The sequence below is a fragment of the Macaca mulatta genome, chromosome 5 (assembly GCF_049350105.2).
Source record: "Macaca mulatta isolate MMU2019108-1 chromosome 5, T2T-MMU8v2.0, whole genome shotgun sequence".
In the NCBI taxonomy this organism is placed as follows: domain Eukaryota; kingdom Metazoa; phylum Chordata; class Mammalia; order Primates; family Cercopithecidae; genus Macaca; species Macaca mulatta.
In genome coordinates, this window is record NC_133410.1 from 79,138,532 (window position 1) to 79,162,853 (window position 24,322).

At 39.6% G+C, this 24,322-nt stretch overlaps 1 long non-coding RNA gene across 1 annotated transcript in view; it reads right to left on the bottom strand.

Moving 5' to 3' along the window:
• Positions 1-436: 436 nt before the first annotated feature.
• Positions 437-24,322, bottom strand: part of LOC144340916 (uncharacterized) — a 29,587-nt gene continuing 5,701 nt past the window's right edge. Inside the window, exon 2 of the long non-coding RNA XR_013417462.1 lies at positions 437-1,017. This is a non-coding gene — a long non-coding RNA (uncharacterized LOC144340916). The remainder of the gene's footprint in view (positions 1,018-24,322) is intronic.

Sequence of the window (24,322 nt, forward strand, 5' to 3'; positions counted from 1 at the left end):
AGATGGAATCCCAGCTCTACCATGTACTAGCTGTAGGACTCTGGGCAAGTTGCTAAATCGACCTGGCACCAGCTGCCTTGTATGTCAAGTGGGGGTGATTACACTTGTACCTACCTACCCCATAGGTGGTGCTGAGAGAATTACACATGCTAATGAGAGTAATGAGCTTAGAACGTGCCGGCCAACAGCAAGCCCTCGACAAATGTTTGCTGCTGATCATGATCGTGTTTCTGTTGTATCTCTTCCATTGCTTACAGTAGTGGTGGGCACACAAAGAGATATTCTGCCAGTATTTCACCGCTGATTCCATACACTTTCATAAACAATCAGTTTTAGTTGAACCATGCCATTCTTCCAGCATGCACATTGCTTTTGAATGCTGTTGAATATCTCTGACCTTATCTGCTTAGCTTGAGTCAACACAAGTATACATTAACTTATTCCATGAAAATTTAATATTATCAACCAGGAGCCAAGATTGGAGCCATGAACAAGACAGCAAAATCTTTGCCTTCATGGGAGCTTCATTTTAGTGAAGGAGACACAGCCAAAGGAGCTAAGTGAAAGAGGCAGCCACTCTGGGGAATTCACTGCATGAAATGACTTTGTTTTGAAAGTTTCAGAGGCAGAATTATCCAGATTGTCTGTCGGCATATCCCAAATGTACCTGGCTGTTTGCTTTGCTCTCGAGTTCATTCATTTTAGCTATGAAGCTTTTACCCAAGTGCTCGGAATTTCCTTTCTTGAACATCCCTTTAATCAGATCCATTCCCCTCCTCACCTCCTTGATCATTCTTCTCCAGCATAGTTGCTAATGATGTGTGCATGTGCCAGACTTGCACAAATGTTGGGCTGCCAACCACTCTGCGCCTGTTAATTTCATTCTCAGCGCAAGCCGGGATCCTTGAGTTACAACAGATGCTGCTTCCCTGGGGCTTCAGTGCCCATCGATCAGCTTTGTTGATGAGGAAGGAAAGTTTCCTCCTTGACTGCCATTTGAATATAATTTATTGTGTTCTGAAAGAAAAGTGGAAAGACGAAAATGTATGGATGGGCAATAATACAAATGAATTGTGATGGATGACACTCAGATTTCAGTTTCAAAGGAATATGCTTTTAAGTCGATAAATGATTGCAGTGGTGAGACGAAGTCTCCACAGCCGTGCCAAATGGGCCCTTCTAAGTGGTCAGCGTGCCTGTTGGAGTCGACGAGGGAGTGAGATGGACAATTATAATAAAGAAAATAATAAAATAAGCACATGGTGTTTAAGAGCAATGACACCATAAACAGACTGTGGATTTTAATCCAAGCTCCAATCTTGAGCAAGTTACTTAATGGTTCTGTGCCTCATTTCCTCAAGTGTAAAATGGGAATTCTAATACCCGCTTCTAGTGGGATTTCTGGGAGGATTAAATGAGTTAAAATACAGGAAGTCATTAGAACAGTGTCTGGCATGTAGTAAGCACTAGATTGATATTTGCTCTTTTTGTTGTGATTAATGGTGAATGTTGCACTCTACCAGGTCCTGAGCTAAGCCTGTTTGTCCACGACTTCACTTCACTATCACCACCACTCTCCCTGTGACCATCATTGTGCTTACCCTTTACAGGGGGAAATGGGTGGAGAGCTATGCACTTGTCTTCCAAATACAGAAGAATTTCTGACTTTGCTCTTATCCTCACTTAGGTTTTTGTTGTTGTTTTGTTTTGTTTCGTTTTGTTTTTGGAGATGAAGTTTCACTCTTGTCGCTCAGGCTGGAGTGCAATGCTGTGATCATGGCTCACTGCAACTCCCACCTCCTCAGTTCAAGCGATTCTCCTGCCTCAGCCTCCCAAGTAGCTGGGATTACAGGCGCACACCACCACACTAGCTAATTTTTGTATTGTTTTAGTAGAGACAGGGTTTCACCATGTTTCCCATGCTGGTCTCAAACTTCTGACCTCAGGTGATCTGCCCTCCTCAGCATCCCAAAGTTCTGGGATTACAGGTGAGAGCCACCATGCCCAGTCTCTCACTTAGGTTTTATATGAGTGTCCTCTGTTTATGTATTTGCAGTTCCAATTAGGTATAGGAAAAAATTTTAAACACTGGAAATAAATATTACGAGCTGTTCATAGTGATTGTTTTGGGGTGATAGGATTATGAGGGACTAGATTTCTTCCTTCTATCTTTCTGTATTTTGATAATTTCTAAAACTAGTTGTGTGTGTATATGTATACATGTTTATTTACAATAAAATGTATAAAATGAATGTTTAAATATGAAAGAAGGGCAGATTTAGTTCACCTCTTTCTTTTCCTAAAATAACTCAATCAACTTCCTCATCAGAGCACATTAATTAAGAAATCAGGAACTCAGTGTCACATACAGGACCAAGACTAGCTGATACTGGGCCTGGTCGTTGAAGAATTGTTGCTATTTCTGGGGACTTTCTTGTTCTATGAGATACCTAAGCCCATACAACAACATAATTTTATATGATGAATTATGTAGTTACATACATGCTGTGCTAAGAAATGCTGCATCTGAGATAAAGGTATGAATTTTAAATATCATAAATAATTTAAAATTAGAATGAAAATAAATAACAACAAAAGCAACAGCATATTTCCTATGTAAAGAGGAATTGCTTACATTTCAGGTGGTTTGTGAGTTCCTTTTGAATTGAGTACTTCTATTATCTGAGTCCTGGCCTGAATCTGAGGTTAATTAGATGTTACCTTACAGCTGTAGAGACTGTTTCTCCTTTAACAATACCACTCAACTTTTCATTTATCTTTCCTGGTTTCCTGCTCACCTGAAAATCTGTTGAGAATACATTACAGGTTTGATAGATTGGATTAAAAGGGGAAAAAAATAAAATAAAGGTAGTCCTACTTCACACTAATCTTATTTAAGAAAGCAGCATGAGAGCTCTAAGGTCGACTGTCTGAGCTCAAGAATTCAAGGGCAGGGGCAGTTAGAAGTCCTCCGCATTCAATCTACAGCCTCAAAAAATCTTAGGCCTCTCATGGAATATAAGTAGTGGTAATGGGAGTAAGGCATGTTCTCTCTCTCTATGGCCTCCCCACCTCAATTTTGCAACAGTAGGAACCCAAGAGGAAAAAAAAATTGTCCAAAATGTGTTAGAACCTTTTATTAATATGTATTTCCAAAATACAGTAAATCACCCAACTACTTAGTCACTTAACAAAAAACAACAACTGTTGACAAGGATGCAGAGAAAAGAGAACACTTTACACTGTTGGTGAGAATGTAAATCAGTACAGCCTCTATGGAAAACAGTATGGAGGTTCCCAAAGAACTAAAAATAGAAATGCCATAAAATCCAGCAATTCCACTACTTAAAATCTACCCCCCAAAAATTATTATATTTAAAAAAGACACCTGAACGCACACGTTTATAGCAACACTATCTACAACAGCAAAGTCATGGAATCAACCTAAGTGTCCATTCAGTGGATGATTGGATAAAGAAAATGTAGTATGTCTACAGAATGGAATACTACTCAGCCATAAAAAAAATGAGATTGTTTGTTTTATTTTGTTTGCAGCAACATGGATGAAACTGGAGGCCATGATCTTAAGAGAAACAACTCAGACACAGAAAGACAAATACTGTATATTCTCTTTTGTAAGTGGAGCTAAATAATGTGAACACATGAACTTAGAATGTGGAATGATAGACAATGGAGACTCAGAAGGGTGGGAAGGTGGGAGGGGATGGGTGATGAGAAATTAATGGGTATAATGTACATTGTTTGATAGATACCCTAAAAGCCCTGACTTTACCACTACGCAATATATCCATATAACCAAAATTAGAATTGTACCCCATAAATTTGTACAAATAAAATAAATAAAAACAAATAAATAAATGCACATAACCTATTTAACCACTTTTGACTGTTTCTAGTATTTTGCTATCATAAACAGTGCACCAAAGTCATTGTACTTTGTCATGTCACATATGTAATGTATACATATTTGTAAAATCTAGATGTGGCATTGCTGGGTCAAAGGGCATATGCATTAAATGTGTTTCATTAACAAAAAATGGAAAATGAATAAATAGTTTTTAAAAACAATGTAGGCTGAGCGCAGTGGTTCACACCTGTAATAGCCACACTTTGAGAGGCCGAGGTAGGCAGATCACTTGAGCCCAGAAGTTCAAGACCAGCCTGGGCAACATGGCAAAACCTTGCCTCTACAAAAAATATAAAATTTAGCGGGGCATGTAGTACCCTGTAGTAGTACACACCTGTAGTCCCAGCTACTTGGGAGGCTGAGGCAGGAGGATGGTTTGAGCCTGGGAGGCAGAGGTTTCAGTGAGCTGAGATTGTACTATTGCACTCCAGCATGGGTGACAGAGTGAGACTCTGTCTTAAACAACAGCAACAACAACAACAACAAAAAACACCTACTTGCTTAAATAGCAATTAGGTATGATTTCTCAGCTAGACAGTTCTGCTTACCTGTACTGGGCTTAGCTAAATTTGACTGGGCTCCCCCGGGGCATGTGTGGTCAGCAGGTTTGGGGTCTGGGCCTCAGTTGGGTTGACTTTTTCCTAATCCACATGATTCTCCCACAGGCTAACACACTCTAGTGGACATGGCAGCTAGATAGTGTTCCACCAAGGAGAGAGGATGTGGGCACAATCTCTTAAATTCTAAACTCAGAACTGATCCTCCATGACTTCTACTGCATTCCACTGGCCAAAGCATAACACAGGCCAGCCCAGATTCCAGATGGGGAATAGTTGCAAACTCATGCTGCAAAGGGTATGGATACAAGAAGCAGGGAAAATTGGGGCCACGTTTGTGATCAACCTACCACAAACTGGAAACATAATGGTACAGGAAATAAGCAACAATTATGAAATAAGTTTCATTGTTGTAATTATCCTGAAACAGTGTAGATCATAGGATTTTCACCAAGATGAAAACCAAAAAGTACTCAAAATTTTAATTAAGGACCTTCTGAGAAGACACGAGAGACACCCATCAGATCCTGTCCCTGACCCACCCCCTAAGAGGCATTTCTCGCTCTGAAAGAAGAGTCCTTTGATCCCTGATGATTCTATGGAAGATTATTCCAAGTCTGGGGCCCCTTCAGAATGAAATCACTGCAGGCCTGTGAAGGGTTTGTTAGGTACCCAAGGTGATCAATTATTTCTGCAGTCCTGAAGGAGCACAGAGCAGTGAGATCATTGAAGTTGTTTCAGATGTCTTAACAAGGTCTCCTGATCTCAGGCTTTGTTTGACACAGTCAAGTTTTGACAAAAGGTAGAAACGTAAAATTATGCTGTAGCCTGAAAAAATTCTCTTTTAAATGAAACCCTAAATTTATATTCAAAATTGTATGCATACTGCAATTGAAACCATGTAAAGCTATGCACATAAAAAGACAAAAGTAGACCAGGAACACACAAAAGGGAAAATAATTATATTCAGATGATGCAGTGGTCGTGTTTTTCTCATTTTTCAAAATGTTCTTTAATGCTGGGGTTATACTGTCTTACCATAAAAGGGCGGGGGGGCTGTAAATAAATTGAAAGCAAAGGTTAAGCATTTATCTTCAATAGTATACACATTGCAGAACAGCAAAAGCTCAGTGTTGTCTTTATTTTACAATCTTAAGTGTGACAATGAAATATTCAAATGCCAAGAAATACAAAAGCAGTTCAGAATTATACTTTAGGAAGAGTTATGTGACTCCACTATCATTACTTAATTCATACAAAGTGCCTTAAATAAGTGGTTTTATCTTTATCTTGTGATTTTTTATTTGGTAGATTTCTATGAATTTGTCTAATGATGACAGGCCAGCAGGGCCCGTGTGCTGAAGTATATCTAACAATGCAATCACAGTAATTTGAAAAAATAACAAAAGAATAATCACGGCTATATATTCTCTGGCTGGTTTTGAATGCAAATGCAAAAATGTGGGTAAATGTTCAAAATTAATGTGTCTAAAGCCAGAAAGAAAAACCTGGGTCGGTAGGAAACATTTTAACTTAGAGTGTCAAATAATAAAGTTAACTCAATGTAAAAGCAAAGGAAACATGTTTTGTGTTTTGTTTTCCAAGGCTGAACACAAAGCTTTTAACATTAGTCAGAAGTTTGATTAAAGGATGCAGCACTATCTGAATCAGAAAAGTAGTTTTTGCTCTTCAGTAGTTTGCTATGGAGTAGTTTGTAAGGAATGAGTTGATCATTCCAGACTATTCTTAGATCCCTCCCCTGCCTCCTACTTCCCTACAGAAACCAGAAATAACCACAATAGGAACATTTTCTATCCATGCCATACTGGTTCCTTTCAAGTTATTTTTATATACATTTTCTCATTTAAGATTCTTCCAGACCAGTGGACTAAATAGCACAGACATTATCATCCCCATTTACAAATAAGAAAGCAAGACCACCCCCCAAAATAAGTAACTTTGAGATTACAAATATGTTATGTACCCTGATCTGATCACTCTACATTATATGTATTGAAGCATCACTGTGTACTCCATGAATATGTACAACTGTTTGCCCATTTAAAAATAAAAATTTTAAATTTTGAAAAGTTAAAAAAAATGTAAGTAGTTCAAAGACATACAACTGGTAAGTGGCAGATTAGGTTCACCCTTATGAGTAGCAGAAAAGGAGGTCTCTTAAAGATGCTGCCTATCCTTAAGAAAAGATGTATGATATTAGAGAGAAATTTAAAATATAAAAGCAAAAAAAAAATGCCCATAATTCCACTTATCAGAGAGAGCCACTTTTAACACCTTGACATAGCTCCTTCCAGCTATAATGGTCTAGCTTTGTATTTCACTGAACAAACTGAATCAGTAAAAAAACAACTTTCACATTCTCCCCCACCGGTCTACCAACCCCACATCTGTGTCTATATACCCTGCTTTCCCTCCTGGTACAAGAGATGAACTGGCCGTGTTCCTACTGTTTATTCTGCACTTGATTTTATTTTCTTTTACCTACTCAGAGATTCATTCTGCAATTAGCTACTAATCAGTGGTTCCCCCATGCCAAACAATTTCTATCCGTAAGCAAATATACTGTAATCTCTCCCATCCAGAACAAAGAAACAAACAATGAACAACTCTTTGTGGCCCCCACATCCTTCTCTCCTTCTCTCACGGCAGCCCTGTTTCTCTGCTCTCCTTTTTAGCACACAGTCTTCAAAGTTGTCTAGACTCCCTGGCTCCTGTTGTGCCTTGAACACACTCCACGCAGGCTTGCATTCCTGCCCCTCCACTAAAACTGCTTTTGTCCAGGCCAGTGACCTCCCCATGTCCAAATCCAGTAGTCAGTCCTCAGTGCTCTTCTTAATCCTGCAGGAGCACTTGACATCTATCCCACTTTCTTTGAAACACATTCTTCTTTTGGTTCCCAGCACACCATCCTCTCTTGGTTTTACTCCTGTCTCCACAACCACTTCTCACTTTTGCAGGTTCTTCCTCTCCCCAACCCTAAGATTGGCCCAGTGCTCAACCTTTTCACTTCTTTTTCTCTATACCAACTTGCTTAGTGATCTCATCAGTCCCATGCCTTAAATTACCCACCTGTATGTTGATAATCCCCACATGTTATCTCCAGCCCTGATATAAATTTCTCCCCGGAACTCCAGAATTACATATCTCCACTTGGACATCTAATAGGCATTCCTGGTAGGCTCCAATATGGCCTTACTGTTTGTTTATAAGTGGTATCAGTTTTGATTCATTGAGAATCCCTTCTGATTAACCAGCCTGTTAGACACCAGTTGACACTTTCATTTTGACGAAGGCATCTCAACTTTAAAATGGCCACACTGAAATCTTGATTCCAGCCCCCTAGTGCTCCATCTTCTCACAGTCTTTCCCATTTCTGTAAACACTCTTGGACTTACAGTTCCCTCTGCCCGGAAATCTGTTCCCCCAGATACCTACTTGACTTGCTCCTTCACTTCGTTCAAGTTTCTATTCAAACAGCAGCTGCGAAATCCTCCCTCAGCACCTACTTAAAAAAGGGGCTCCCCATTCCCCTCACTGTGCTTCATCCTTGGCCTTTTCTGTTTTGCTGTGTTGCTCTTTTCATTAAAGCACATGTAAGATGATAAAATCTGGAAGGAGGTTATATATGATATGGCAGATTTGCTCATTCGGTTGTCTGTTTACACTCTTCTCCCACTGAAAATTAAGCCTCAGGCAGACAGGGACGTATTTTAGATTTTGGTTTGGTGTTTGATACTCAGGGCCTAGAAACATGTTTTATGCACAATAGGCTTTTTGTCTTCTCGGAGGAGACAGAAATTGAACAAATGACTGGGCAAATGTATCCTATTATATGTTATATAATTGAATGATTTCAGCTAAGAAGAAAAAAGAAGCAGGGAAGGGACTAGAGAATGAGAGAGACATGGGGGTCTATGTACATGCACACATACAACACATGATTTAGAAAAATAGTACCAAAAAGGCCATTTGGTAACCTGCTTCTTTTAAAACAGTATATATAGATATTTTGGCCAGGTGTGGTGGCTCACACCTATAATGCCAGCACTTTGGGAGCCTGAGGCAGGTGGATCACTTGAGGTCAGGAGTTGGAGACCAGCCTGGACAACATGGTAAAACCCTGTCTCTACAAAAAATACAAAAATTGGCTGGACATGGTGGTGCATGCCTGTGATCCCAACTACTCAGGAGTACCACTTGAACCTGAGATGTGGAGGTTGCAGTGAGCCGAGATCATGCCACTGTACTCCAGCCTGGGCAACAAGTGAGACACTTTCTTAAACAAACAAAAAACCAGTATTTTTAATGACAACATAAGGTTCTATTGTATAGATTATTGTTTATTTAACCAATCCAGCATTGTCAATTATTTAAATGGGTTCCTTTTTTCACCTCTATAAATAATTAGTTAGGTTTATTTTTTTGAATTTATGTTAATTTTATTTTATTAATTTTTTTATTTTTCCAGAAGTTATTGGGGTACAGGTCATATTTGGTTACATGAGTAAGTTCTTTTGTGGTGATTTGTGAGATTTTGGTGCAACCATCACCCGAGCAGTATACACTGCACCATATTTACATTCTTGTATCCGTCGCTCCCCTCCCACTGTTCCCCCCAAGTCACCAAAGTCCATTGTATCATTCTTATGCCTTTGCATCCTCACAGCTTAGCTCCCACATATCAATGAGAACATACAATATTTGGTTTTCCACTCTTGAGTTACTTCACTTAGAATAATAGTCTCCAATCTTACCCAGGTCACTGCAAATGCTGTTAATTCATTCATTTTTATAGCTGCGCAGTATTCCTTTGTGTATATATACCACAGTTTACCCACTTGTTGATTGATGGGCATTTGGTTTGGGTCTACATTTTTGCTATTGTGCATTGTGCTACTATATACATGTGTATGCAAGTATCTTTTTCATATAATGACTACTTTTCCTCTGGGTAGACACCCAGTAGTGGGATTGCTAGATCAAATGGTAATTCTACTTTTAGTTCTTTAAGGAATCTCCACACCATTTTCCACAGTGGTTGTAGTAGTTTACATGCCCATCAGCAGTGTAGAAGTCTTCCATGTTCACTACATCCACGCCAACATCGACTGTTTGTTGTTTTTTTTTTCTTTATTATGGCCATTCTTTCAGGAGTAAGGTGGTATTGCATTGTGATTTTGATTTGCATTTCACTAATCATTAGTGATGTTGAGCATTTTTTCATATGTTTGTTGGTCATTTGTATATTTTGTTTTGAGAATTGTCTATGCATGTCCTTAGCCCATTTTTTGATGGGATTGTTAGCTTTTATCTTGCTGATTTGTTTGAGTTGGTTGTAGATTCTGGATATTAGTCCTTTGCCAGGTGTATAGATTGAGAAGATTTTCTCCCACTCTGTGGGTTGTCTGTTTGCTCTGCTGACTGTTCCTTTTGCCGTACAAAAGCTCTTTAGTTTAATTAGGTACCAGCTATTTATCTTTGTTTTTATTGCATTTGCTTTTGGGTTCTTAGTCATGAAATCCTTGCCTAAGCCAATGTCTAGAAGGAATTTTCCAGTGTTATCTTCTAGAATTTTTAAGTTTCAAGTCTTCACTTTAAGTCCTTAATCCATCTTGAGTTGATTTTTATATAAGGTGAGAGATGAGGATCCAGTTTTATTCTTTTACATGTGGCTAGCCAATTATCCCAGCACCATTTGCTGAAAAGAATGTCCTTTCCCCAGTTTATGTTTTTGTTTGCTTTGTCAAAGATCAGTTGGCTGTAAGTATTTGGGTTTATTTTTGGGTTCTCTATTCTGTTCCATTGTTCTATGTGCCTATTTTTGTACCAGTACCATGCTGTTTTGGTGACTATGGCCTTATACTAAAGTTTGAAATCAGGTAGTGTGATGCACCAGATTTGTTCTTTTTGCTTAGTCTTGCTTTGGCTATGCAGGCTCTTTTTTGGTTCCATATGAGCTTTAGAATTGTTTTTTCTAATTCTGTGAAGAATGATTGGAGGTATCCTGATGGGGATTGTGTTGAATTTGTAGATTGCTTTTGGTACTATGGTCATTTTCACAATATTGATTCTGCTCATCCATGAGCATGGGATGTGTTTCCATTTGTTTGTGCCATCTATGATTTCTTTCCCATTGTTTTGTAGTTTTCCTTATAGAGGTCTTTTACCTCCTTCATTAGATATATTCCTAAGTATTTCATTTTTTTTCAGTTATTGTAAAAGAGGTTGAGTTCTTGATTTGATTCTCTGCTTGGTAGCTGTTGGTGTATAGAAGAGCTACTGATTCGCATACATTAATCTTGTATCTGGAAAATTTGCTGAATTCTTTTTTTTTTTAAGATGATGTATTTGCTTTATTATCACAACACATTTCATCATTTAACATATTCCAGAGTTTCCTTAAACCAACTGTATTCTGGAAATGCCTTCTAAAATGTTAAAATAAAAATGCTTTCCATACCACCTTTTAAAATCATTAAAATTATTTGAAAGGCTCTGCTGTTTTAAACACCTTTTAAGTAAGTAAGCCTATGGTCACTTGTCTCAGAGGCATTCTTAGGCAAGGCAAGAATAAAACTGGAAAAATGCCATGTCAATTCCAAAGAAAATCCTAGTAAAAAATAATGTTTTCTGCTGGATGAATTAAAGAGTGTAAATTTGCTGAAAGATGTATGCAAAGTATTTAGGTATCACCTTTAAGTGGACTCAAAGAAAGAGTACCAGTTTGCACAATAGAAGAAGGGGAGTTTTGCTCTAGGATGGGCATTCATTATCTCCATGATTTATACTGTGTCACTTAACTTCTGTGTGTCTTTCTTTTTTTTATTATTATTATACTTTAAGTTCTAGGGTACATGTGCACAATGTGCAGGTTTATTACATATGTATACGTGTGTCATGTTGGTGTGCTGCGCTCATTAACATTAGGTATATCTCCTAATTAGGTCATTTACATTAGGTCATTTACATTAGGTCATTTACATTAGGTATATCTCCTAATGCTGTCCCTTTCCCTACCCCCACCCCACAATAGGACCTGGTGTGTGATGTTCCCCTTCCTGTGTTCAAGTGATCTCATTGTTCAGTTTCCACCTATGAGTGAGAACATGCGGTATTTGGTTTTCTGCTCTTGCGATAGTTTGCTGAGAATGATGGTTTCCAGCTGCATCCATGTCTCTACAAAGGACACAAACTCATCCTTTTTCATAGCTGCATAGTATTCCATGGTGTATATGTGCCACATTTTCTTAATCCAGTCTGTCACTGATGGACATTTGGGTTGATTCCAAGTCTTTGCTATTGTGAATAGTGCCGCAATAAACATACGTGTGCCTGTGTCTTTATAGCAACACGACTTATAATCCTTTGGGTATATACCAAGTAATGTGATGGCTGGGTCAAATGGTATTTCTAGTTCTAGATCCTTGAGGAATCGCCACACTGTTTTCCACAGTGGTTGAACTAGTTTACAGTTCCACCAATAGTGTAAAAGTGTTCCTATTTCTCCACATCCTCTCCAGCACCTGTTGTTTCCTGACTTTTTAAAGATTCCTATTCTAACTGGTGTGAGATGGCATCTCATTGTGGTTTTGATTTGCAATTCTCTGATGGCGAGTGATGATGAGCATTTTTTCATGTGTCTGTTGGCTGTATGAATGTCTTCTTTTGAGAAGTGTCTGTTCATATCCTTTGCCCACTTTTTGATGGGATTGCTTGTTTTTTTCTTGTAAATTTGATTGAGTTCTTAGTAGGCTTTGGATATTAGCCCTTTGTTAGATGAGTAGATTGCAAAAATTTTCTCCCATTCTGTAGGTTGCCTGTTCACTCTGATGGTAGTTTCTTTTGCTGTGCAGAAGCTCTTTAGTTTAATTAGATCCCATTTGTCAATTTTGACTTTTGTTGCTGTTGCTTTTGGCATTTTAGATATGAAGTCCTTTCCCATGCCTATGTCCTGAATGGTATTACCTTGGTTTTCTTCTAGGGTTTTTATGGTTTTAGGTCTAACATTTAAGTCTTTAATCCATCTTGAATTAATTTTCGTATAAGGAGTAAGGAAAGGATCCAGTTTCAGCTTTCTACTTATGGCTAGCCAATTTTCCCAGCACCATTTATTAAATAGGGAATCCTTTCCCCATTTCTTGTTTTTCTCAGGTTTGTCAAAGATCAGATGGCTGTGGATGTGTGGTATTATTTCTGAGGGCTCTATTCTGTTCCATTGGTCTATATATCTGTTTTGGTACAAGCACCATGCTGTTTTGGTTACTGTAGCCTTGTAGTATAGTTTGAAGTCAGGTAGCATGATGCCTCCAGCTTTGTTCTTTTGGCTTAGGATTGTCTTGGCAATGTGGGGTATTTTTTGGTTCCATATGAACTTTAAAGCAGTTTTTTCCAATTCTGTAAAGAAAGTCATTGGTAGCTTAATGGGGATGGCATTGAATCTATAAATTACCTTGGGCAGTATGGCCATTTTCACAATATTGATTCTTCCTATCCATGAGCATGGTATGTTCTTGCATTTCTTTGTGTCCTCCTTTATTTCACTGAACAGTGGTTTGTAGTTCTCCTTGAAGAGGTCCTTTACATCCCTTGTAAGTTGGATTCCTTATTCTCTTTGAAGCTATTGTGAATGGAAGTTCATTCATGATTTGGCTCTCTGTTTGTCTGTTATTGGTGTATAAGAATGCTTGTGATTTTTGCACATTGATTTTGTATCCTGAGACTTTGCTGAAGTTGCTTATCAGCTTAAGGAGATTTTGGGCTGAGACCATGGGGCTTTCTAAATATACAATCATGTCATCTGCAAACAGGGACAATTTGACTTCTTTTCCTAACTGAATACCCTTGATTTCTTTCTCTTGCCTGATTGCCCTAGCCAGAACTTCCAACACTATGTTGAATAGGAGTGGTGAGAGAGGGCATCCCTGTCTTGTGCCAGTTTTCAAAGGGAATGCTTCCAGTTTTTGCCCATTCAGTATGATATTGGCTGTGGGTTTGTCATAAATAGCTCTTATGATTTTGAGATACAGTCCATCAATACCGAATTTATTGAGTGTTTTTAGCATGAAGGGCTGTTGAATTTGTCAAAGGCCTTTTCTGCATCTATTGAGATAATCATGTGGTTTTTGTCTTTGGTTCTGTTTATATGCTGGATTATGTTTATTGATTTGCATATGTAGAACCAGCCTTGCATCCCAGGGATGAAGCCCACTTGATCATGGTGGATAAGCTTTTTGATGTTCTGCTGGATTCGATTTGCCAGTATTTTATTGAGGATTTTTGCATTGATGTTCATCAGGGATAGTGGTCTAAAATTCTCTTTTTTTGTTGTATCTCTGCCAGGATTTGGTATCAGGATCATGTTGTCCTCGTAAAATGAGTTAGGGAGGATTCCCTCTTTTTCTATTGATTGGAATAGTTTCAGAAGGAATGGTACCAACCCCTCCTTGTACCTCTGGTAGAATTCGGCTGTGAATTTGTCTGGTCCTGGACTTTTTTTGGTTGGTAGGCTATTAATTATTGCCTCAATTTCAGTTCCTGCTATTGGTCTATTCAGGGATTCAACTTCTTCCTGGTTTAGTCTTGGGAGAGTGTAAGTGTCCAGGAAATTATCCATTTCTTCTAGGTTTTCTAGTTTATTTGCGTAGAGATGTTTATAGTATTCTCTGATGGTAGTTTGTATTTCTGTGGGGTCTGTGGTGATATCCCCTTTATCATTTTTTTATTGTGTCTATTTGATTTATCTCTCTTTTCTTCTTTATTAGTCTTATTATCGGTCTATCAATTTTGTTGATCTTTTCAAAAAACCAGATCCTGGATTCATTGATTTTTTGGAGGGTTTTGTGTGTCTCTATCTCCTTCAGTTCTGCTCTGATCTTTGTTATTTCTTGCCTTCTGCTGGCTTTTGAATGTGTTTGCTCTTGCTTCTCTAGTTCTTTTAATTGTGATGTTAGGGTGTCAATTTTAGATCTTTCCTGCTTTCTCTTGTGAGCATGTAGTGCTATAAATTTCCCTCTACACACTGCTTTAAATGTGTCCCAGAGATTCTGGTGTGTTGTATCTTTGTTATCATTGGTTTCAAAGAACACCTTTATTTCTGCCTTCATTTCGTTATGTGCCCAGTAGCCATTCAGGAGCAGGTTGTTCAGTTTCCATGTAGTTGAGCGGTTTTGATTGAATTTCTTAGTCCTGAGTTCTAGTTTGATTGCACTGTGGTCTGAGAGACAGTTTGTAATAATTTCTGTTCTTTTACATTTGCTGAGGAGTGCTTTACTTTCAACTATGTGGTCAATTTTGGACTAAGTGTGATGTGGTGCTGAGAAGAATGTATATTCTGTTGCTTTTGGGTGGAGAGTTCTGTAGATGTCTATTAGGTCCTCTTGGTACAGAGTTTAGTTCAATTCCTGGATATCCACCTTTGTTAACTTTCTGTCTTGTTGATCTGTCTAATCTTGACAGTGGGGTGTTAAAGTCTCCCATTATTATTGTATGGGAGTCTAAGTCTCTTTGTAAGTCTCTAAGGACATACTTTATTAATCTGGGTGCTCCTGTATTGGGTGCATATATATTTAGGATAGTTAGGTCTTCCTGATGAATTGATCCCTTTACCATTATGTAATGGCCTTCTTTGTCTCTTTTTATCTTTGATGGTTTAAAGTCTGTTTAACAGAGACTAGGATTGCAACCCCTGCTTTTTTTTTGTTTTCCATTTGCTTGGTAGATCTTCCTCCATCCCTTTATTTTGAATCTATGTGTGTCTCTGCATGTGAGATGGGTCTCTTGAATACAGCAAACTGATGGGTCTTGACTCTTTATCCAATTTGCCAGTCTGTGTCTTTTAATTGGACCATTTAGTCCATTTACATTTAAGGTTAATATTGTTATATGTGAACTTGATCCTGTCATTGTGATATTAATTGGTTATTTTGCTCCTTAGTTGATGCAGTTTCTTCCTAGCATTGATGGACTTTACATTTTGGCATGTTTTTGCAGTGTCTGGTACCTGTTGTTCCTTTCCATGTTTAGTGCTTCCTTCAGGATCTCTTGTAGGGCAGGCCGGGTGGTGACAAAATCTCTAAGCATTTGCTTGTCTGTAAAGGATTTTATTTCTCCTTCACTTATGAAACTTAGTTTGGCTGGATATGAAATTCTAGTTTGAAAATTCTTTTCTTTAAGAATGTTGAATATTGGCCCCCAATCTCTTCTGGCTTCGACAGTTTCTGCTGAGAGATCTGCTGTTAGTCTGATGGACTCCCCTTTGTGGGTAACCCGACCTTTCTCTCTGGCTACCCTTAACATTTTTTCCTTCATTTCAACTTTGGTGAATCTGACAATTACGTGTCTTGGAGTTGCTCTTCTTGAGGAGTATCTTTGTGGTGTTCTCTGTATTTCCTGAATTTGAATATTGGCCTGCCTTACTAGGTTTGGGACGTTCTCCTGGATGATATCCTGCAGTGTTTTCCAACTTGGTTCCATTTTCTCCCTCACTTTCAGGCACACCAGTCAGACATAGATTTGGTCTTTTCACACAATCCCATATTTCTTGGAGGTTTTGTCCATTTCTTTTTACTCTTTTTTCTCTACACTTCTCTTCTCACTTCATTTCATTCATTTGATCTTCAGTCACTGATACTCTTTCTTCCAGTTGATTGAGTCAGTTACTGAAGCTTGTGCATTTGTCACATTGTTCTCATGTTATGGTTTTCATCTCTGTCAGTTCTTTAAAGGACTTCTCTACATTGGTTATTCTAGTTATCCATTTGTCAAATCTTTTTTCAAGGTTTTTAGTTTCTTTGCACTGGTTACATAGTTCGTCCTTTAGCTCTGAGAAGCTTGATTGACTAAAGCCTTCTTCTCTCAACTCGTCAAAGTCATTCTCCATCCAGCTTTGTTCCGTTGCTGGCAATGAGCTGCGTTCTTTTGGAGGGGAAGATGCACCCTGATTTTTTGAATTTCCAGCTTTTCTGCCCTGCTTTTTCCCCATCTTTGTGGTTTTATCTGCCTTTGGTCGTGGATGATGATGGTGACGTACTGATGGGATTTTGGTGTGGGTGTCCTTTCTATTTGTTAGTTTTCCTTCTAACAGTCAGGACCCTCAGCTGTAGGTCTTTTGGAGTTTGCTTGAGGTCCACTCCAGACCCTGTTTACCTGGGTATCAGCAGTGGAGACTGCAGAAGATAGAATATTGCAGAACAGTGAGTGTTGCTGTCTGATTCTTGCTCTGGAAGCTTCATCTAAGGGGGTGTACCAAACCGTGTGAGGTGTGAGGTGTCGGTCTGCACCTAGTGGGGGATGTCTCCCAGTTAGGCTACTCAGGGGTCAGGGACCCACTTGAGCAGACAGTCTGTCTGTTCTCAGATCTCAACCTCCGTGCTGGGAGATCCACTGCTCTCTTCAAAGCTGTCAGACAGGAACATTTACCTCTGCCGAGGTTTCTGCTGCTTTTTGTTTAGCTATGCCCTGTCCCCAGAGGCGGACTCTACAAAGGCAGGCAGGCCTCCTTGAGCTGTGGTGGGCTGCACCCAATTCGAGCTTCCCAGTGGCTTCGTTTACCTACTTAAGCCTTAGCAATGGCAGGCGTCCCTCCCCCAGCCTCGCTGCCACCTTGCAGTTAGGTCTCAGACTGTGCGCTAGCAATGAGGGAGGTTCTGTGGGCATGAGACCCTCTGGGCCAGGTGTGAGATATAATCTCCTGGTGTGCTGTTTGCTAAGACCCTTGGTAAAGTGCAGTATTAGCATGGGAGTTACCCGATTTTCCAGGTGTTGTGTGTCTCAATTTCCTTTGGCTAGGAAATGAATTCCCTTCCCCCTTGTGCTTCCCAGGTGAGGCAATGCCTCACCCTGCTTCAGCTTTTGCTGCTCAGGCTGCACCCATGGACCAGCACCAACTGTCTGACACTCCCCAGTGAGATGAGCCCGGTACCTCAGTTGAAAATGCAGAAATCACCTGTCTTCTGTGTCACTCACGCTGGGAGCTGGAGGCTGGAGCTGTTCCTATTCGGCCATCTTGGGCACACCGCTCTTGCTGAATTCTTTTATCAGTTCTAAGAGCTTTCTGGAGGAGTCCTTAGGGTTTTCAAGATAGATGATCATACCATCAGCAAACAGTGACAGTTTGACTTCCTCTTTACTGATTTGGGTGACCTTTGTTTGTTTCTCTTGTCTAATTGCTCTGACTAGGACTTCCAGTACTATGGTGAAGAGGAGTGGTGAGAGTGGGCATCCTTGTCTTGTTCCAGTTCTCAAAGGGAATGCTTTCAACTTTTCCTCATTCAGTATTATTTTGGATGTGGGTTTGTCATAGATGGTTTTTATTACATTAAGGCATATCCCTTTATGCTGATTTTACTGAGAGTTTTAATCATAAAGCAATGCTGGATTTTGTCAAATGCTTTTTCTGCATCTGCATTTTCATGATCTATTGAGGATTATGTGATTTTTGTTTTTAATTCTGTTTATGTGGTGTATCGCATTTATTGACTTGCATATATTAAATGATCCCTGCATCCCTGGTATGAAACCCACTTGACCATAGTGGATTATCTTTTTGATATGTTGTTGGATTCAGTTAGCTAGTATTTTGTTAAGAATTTTAGCATCTATGTTAACCAAGGATTTCAGTCTCTAGCTTTCTTTCTTGGACACGTCCTTTTGTGGTTTTGGTATTAGGGTGATGTTGGCTTTATAGAATGAATCAAGGAGGGTTCCTTCTTTCTCTATTTTGTGGAATAGTGTCAAAAGGATTAGTACCAATTCTTCTTTGAACGTCTGGTAGGATTCTGCTGTGAATCCATCTGGTCCTAGACATTTTTTTTGTTGGTGGTGGTAATTTCTTAATTACCATTCCAATCTTGCTGCTTGTTATTGGTCTGTTCAGAATATCCAGTGCTTCCTGATTTAGACTAGGAGGGTTGTATTTTTACAAGAATTTATCTATCTCTTCTAGATTTTCTAGTTTATATATGTAAAGGTATTCATTGTAGCCTTGAATTATGTTTTGTATTTCAGTGGCTTCACTTGTAATATCTCCTGTTTAATTTCTTAGTGTCGCCATTTTGATTTTATCTCTTCTTTTCTTGGTTAATCTTGCTAATGGACTATCTACTTAATTTATCTTTTCAAAGAATCAGTCTTTTGTCTCATTTATCATTTGTATGTTTTTGTTTGTTTCAATTTCATTTAGTTCTGCTCTGACCTTGGTTATTTCCTTTCTTCTGCTGGGTTTGGGTTTGGTTTGTTTTTGTTTCTCTAATTCCTTGAGGTGTGACCTTAGATTGTCAGTTTGTGCTCTTTTGGACTTTTTGATGTAGGCAATTACGGCTTTGATCTTTCCTCTTAGCACTGTGTTTGCTGCATCCCAGAGATTTTGATAGGTTGTGCTATTATTATCATTCAGTTCAAAGAATTTTTAAATTTCTACCTTGATTTTGTTTTTGACCCAATGCTCATTCAGGAGCAGGTTATTTAATTTCCATGTATTTGCATGATTTTGAAGGTTCCTTTTGGAATTGATTTCCCGTTTTATTCCACTGTGGTCTGAGAGAATGCTTGATATGATTTCAATTCTCTTAAATTTATTGAAGCTCATTTTATGGCCTATCATATGGTCTATCTTGGAGAAAATTCCATGCACTTTTGAATGTGTACTCTGCGATTGTTGGATAAAATGTTCTGTACATATTTGTTAGGTCCATTTTTTCCAAGAAACAATCCAATGTTTCTTTGTTAACTTTCTGTCTTGATGACCTGTCTAGTGCTATCAGTGGAGTATTGAAGTCCCCCACTATTATGTTGCTCTCTGTCTCATTTCTTAGGTATATTAGTATTGTTTTATAAATTTGGGATCTCCAGGGTTAGGTGCATGTATGTTTAGGATTGTGACATTTTCTTGTTGGACAAGGCCTTTTATCATTATATAATGTCCTTCTTTGTCTCTTTTTGCCATTGTTGCTTTAAAGTTTGTTATGTGTGTACTTTGGGTTTTTTTGTTTTTTGCTTTTGCTTTATAACTTGTATTTTTGTTTTATAGGTCCTGTGTGATTTATGCTTTAAAGAGGTTCTGTTTTGACTTGTTTCCAGGATTTGTTTCAAGATTTAGGGCTCCTTTTAGCAGTTCTTGTAGTGGTGGTAATGGCAAATTCTCTCAAATTTGGTAATGGCAAATTATCTCAGCATTTGTTTGTCTGAAAACAACTATATCTTTCCTTCATATATGATGCTTAGTTTCACTGGAGACAAGATTCTTAACTGATAATTGTTTTGTTTGAGGAGGCTGAAGATAGGCCCCAAATCCCTTCTAGCTTGTAGGGTTTCTGCTGAGAATTCTGCTGTTAATTTGATAGGTGTTCCTTTATAGGTTACCTGGTGCTTCTGTCTCACAGCTCTTAAGATTCTTTCCTTCATCTTAACTTTGGATAACCTTATGACAATGTGCCTAGGTGAAGATATTTTTAAAGTGAATTTCCCAGGTGTTCTTTGTGCTTCTTTTATTTAGTTGTCTAGGTCTCTCACAAGGCCAGGGAAGTTTTCCTCAATGAGTCCCCCAAATATGTTTTCTAGGCTTTTAAAATTCTCTTCTTTTTCAGGAACATTGATTATTCTTAGGTTTGATTGTTTAACATAATCCCAGACTTCTTGGAGCTTTTGTTCATATTTTGTTATTCTTTTTTCTTTGTCTTTGTTGGATTGGGTTAATTCAAAGACTTTGTCTTCGAGCTCTGAATTTCTTTCTTCCACTTGTTCAGTTCTATTGCAGAGACTTTCCACAGCATTTCACATTTCTAAAAGTGTGTCCAAAGTTTCCTGAACTTCTGATTGTTTTGTCTTTAAGCTATCTATTTCCTTGAATATATCTCCCTTTGCTTCTTCTATCATTCTTGGATTTCCTGGCATTTTGCTTTGTCTTTCTCTGGTACCTCCCTGATTACCCTAATAACTAACCTCCTGAATTCTTTTTCAGGTAAATCAGAGATTTCTTCTTGGTTTGGAGCCATTGCTGGTGAACTACTGTGATTATTTGGAGGTGTTGTAGAGCCTTGTTTTGTCATATTACCAGGGTTGGTTTTCTGATTCCTTCTCATTTGGGTAGGCTGTGTCAGAGGGAAGGTCTAGGGCTGAAGGCTGTTGTTCAGATTCTTTTGTCTCACAGGGTGTTCCTTTGATGTACTACTCTCCCCCTTTTCCTATGGATGTGGCATCCTGTGAACCGAACTTCAGTGACTGTTGTGTCTCTTCTGAATCTAGCCACCCAGTAAGTCTACCTGGCTCTGGGCTGCTACCAGGGGTTATCTGCACAGAATCCAGTGATGTGAACCATCTGTGGGTCTCTCAGCCGTGGATACCAGAACCTGTTCCAGTGCAGGTGGTGGAGGGTGCAATGAACTCTGTGAGGGTCCTTAGCTTTGGTGGTTTAATGCTCTATTTTTGTGCTGGTTGACCTCCTGCCAGGAGGTGGTGCTTTCCAGAAAGCATCAACTGCAGTAGTGTGGAGAGGAACCGGCGGTGAGCTGGGCCCTAGATTCCCAAGATTATATGTCCTTTGTCTTACACTACCAGAGTAGATAGGGAAGAACCATCAGTTTGGGGCAGGGCTAGGTGTGTCTGAGCTCATACTCTCCTTGAGTGGGTCTTACTGCACCTGCTGTCAGGGATGAAGGTGAGATTCCCAGGTCACTGGAGTTGTGTACCTAGGAGGATTACGGCTGCCTCTGCTGAGTCATGCAGGTTGTCAAGGAAGTGAGGTAAAGCCAACAGTCACAGGCCTCACCCAGCTCCCATGCAAACTGAACGGCCAGTCCCACTTCCTCCGTGACCCCCCGCCAACATCCCTGAGTATGTTTCCAGGCAGAGGGCAAGAAGGGCTTGAAAACTTGCCCGAGGCTGTCTCCCAGCTGTGGGAAAAAAAAGGGGGGGCTTTAGTTCTTCCCCTGCCTGTGAAGTCTGTACTCCAGATTTGTGCCCTCCCCTGAGTTCTGTCCAGGAGGCTTCCTGCCCCATTCCAATTGTTACAAAGTTCAGCTAGACAATTCTTTCTCTCTGTGGAGTTTTACCTCCTGCCCCTCTGGCCACCCTGCCGATGGATCCCTGTGGTGCCGGGCAGGAATGGACTGCTTGGGGACCCAGCGAGCTCCCAAGGCCTTTCTGCTGCTTCCTCTACCCCCGTATTTTGCTCGGCTCTCTAACTTGACCCAGCTCCAGGTAAAGTCGGAAACTTCTCCATCAAATGAACCTTCAGCTTCTCCGGTGGGGGTGTGCATTCAGGAGAGGAGGGTCTCCCTTTCCCACTTCTGCAGTTGGGGCACTCACCGTATTTGGGGTGTCTCCCTGGTCCTGCAGGGGCAGTCCACTTCCATCAGAGCATCTGTGGGTCCTCTCGGGATTGCTGGTTTGTTCTTGCAGTTGATCTGGAGCTAAAATTCACAATGCAAGCCTCCACATGCTGCTCTCTCTGGAGGTGCAGTCTAGTCCTGCCTCCCATCCACCATGATCCTCTAGTTCCAATTTCTATTTAGGTTTATTTTAGAGTCCAGACCTGGTATTCAATATGTAGCCACGGCCCCACAAGGTTACCAAGCACCTGAAATGTGGCCAGTCCAAATTAAGATGTGTTATAAATGTAAGATGCACACCAGATTTCCAAGACTTGATGCCAAAAAAGGAATATAAACTATGTCATTAATAATTCATTATGTCTATTATATGATAAAGTGATATTTTTGATATGTTGGGTTAAATAACATGTTATTAATTACATATAATACAAAATTTGTTTCACCTGTTTCTTTTTACTTTTTAAATGTGCCTATTTAAAAAAATTTAAATTATATAGGTACTTTTATTATATTTCTATTGGACAAGTGAGGGTCTAGACTCTTAAGGGAGGACACAGAATTTCCGTTAATTATTTGCTAGTTTGAGCTAACAAGCCATTCTTTCAGAAATCAACCCAATTCAAAGCTCTAGTTCTTTCCAGTTACCTGGGGGAAATAAGATTTTTATACTGGTATATACTAAAAGTAGTTTTTGTGTTTCATGTGCCTATTCTGATGCTGTTTGATCTCTTGGCACCTCCAATCTACAGTCCTGTGGTCCTCTCCAGACAAGCTGGGTGCTCCTTGTATTGATCATTCAGGAAGAGGTAGGTGGGTGGACAGGAGGATGAAATTTGGAATATGGGCCTTGTGGGTAGATTGGGAGACTTGGATGTTTCTCACTCCCAAAGATACTCTCCTATCAGAGGCTTAACCATGCCCCTTGCCCATGACCAGGGTCAGAGACAGAGGCATCTCCTTATGGAGTCACAGCTGAATATGAATAACCTGCAGTCACAGGCCAGCCTGTCTAGTTCTTATTACTCTCTATGTTTATATTTTTCATTTTCTCTAAACCGATCATATGGTCCAGTCAAATGCTAGAGCTGTATCTTAGCTCTACCGTGGGGTAGCAAGGGAAGAATAAAGTAGCCCAGCTTGAACAAGAGTATATGCTGGTTCTTTGCACTTTAAAAATATATCTTCAGCATTTCCTTGTTATTATGTATTTTTCCCAAAGAGTGATTTGTAATGGCTGCATAATGTTCCATTGTATAAAAATACCAGTTTTTTAAATCCCCTACTGGATTTCCTGCCTTCTTTTTTTCTTTTCTATTTTGTAGGTATAACTACAATGGCCATCCTTATCTGGAGTTCAACAACCCTGAACTGGGCTCAAGCAATACATTCACTTCAGCCTTCCGAGTAGCTGGGACTATGGACACATGCCACTGCACCAGGCTAATTTTTATTTTTTGTGGAGACGGTGTTTTCCTACATTTCCCAGGCTGGTCTCAAATGCCTGGCCTCAAGCAGTCCCACCACCTAAGCCTCCCAAAGTTCTGGGATTACATGAATGAGCCACTGCACCTGGCCTCATACATGATCTTGATTATCTATTTTCCTTGAAGAATTGTGGAATTCTAAGATAAAAAGATTTTTTAGTCTCTTACTACATTTTGGAAAATTGACATTCTGAAATACCAATTTATTCTGCCACTGATATCCCTATTTTATTATAATTTTAGGATTTGGAAGAATTGGACCCATATCAAACCCATATCAGCAAATGGAGGAAGTATATGTGGGCCCTATTGGGCCACTGTTTGCTCAGTGCTTGGTGTACCTGAGAGCCCCCAATAACAGCTTGTTGACATCTCTTGACTTGAACCTGCATTTTTGGTGCAGTAACAATTATGTGGGCTTTGGAACCACTGAGAACTGAAGAAGGAATCCTAACACATACATTTGTGAACTGTGTCACTATGGGCACAGTATTGAACCACTTGCACCTTTGATCTTCTCATCTTTCACATGGGGATGGCCCTACCTACCTACAGGACTATGGTAAGGTTGAGATGAAATCACACGTGTAAAGCACCTGGGATGAAGCTTGTCCTTAACCAGTATTAATATTCCACCCAGCACCCTACCCGAACCCCCTTCTCCATTCCACCAGTTCCTCCATCTCATCCCCGCCCCCACCTCATCAATGACAGCAGTGGCTTCTCTAACATCTTAGGATTCTGAGTTTGAATAAATTACTAATATTTTTATTTGATTTGATGTTCAAAGTCTCTGACCAAAAGTGAACAATTTAATTATTTTGTTTTATTCTATTTTATTTGAGACAATTTCTCCCTCTGTTGCCTGGGCTGAAGCTCAGTGGTGCAATTATGACTCACTGCAGCCTTGAGCAATCCTCAGGCTCAAGCAATCCTCCCACCTCAACCTCCCAATTAGTGGAGACTACAGGCACACACCACCATGCTTGGCTAATTTTTTTAAAA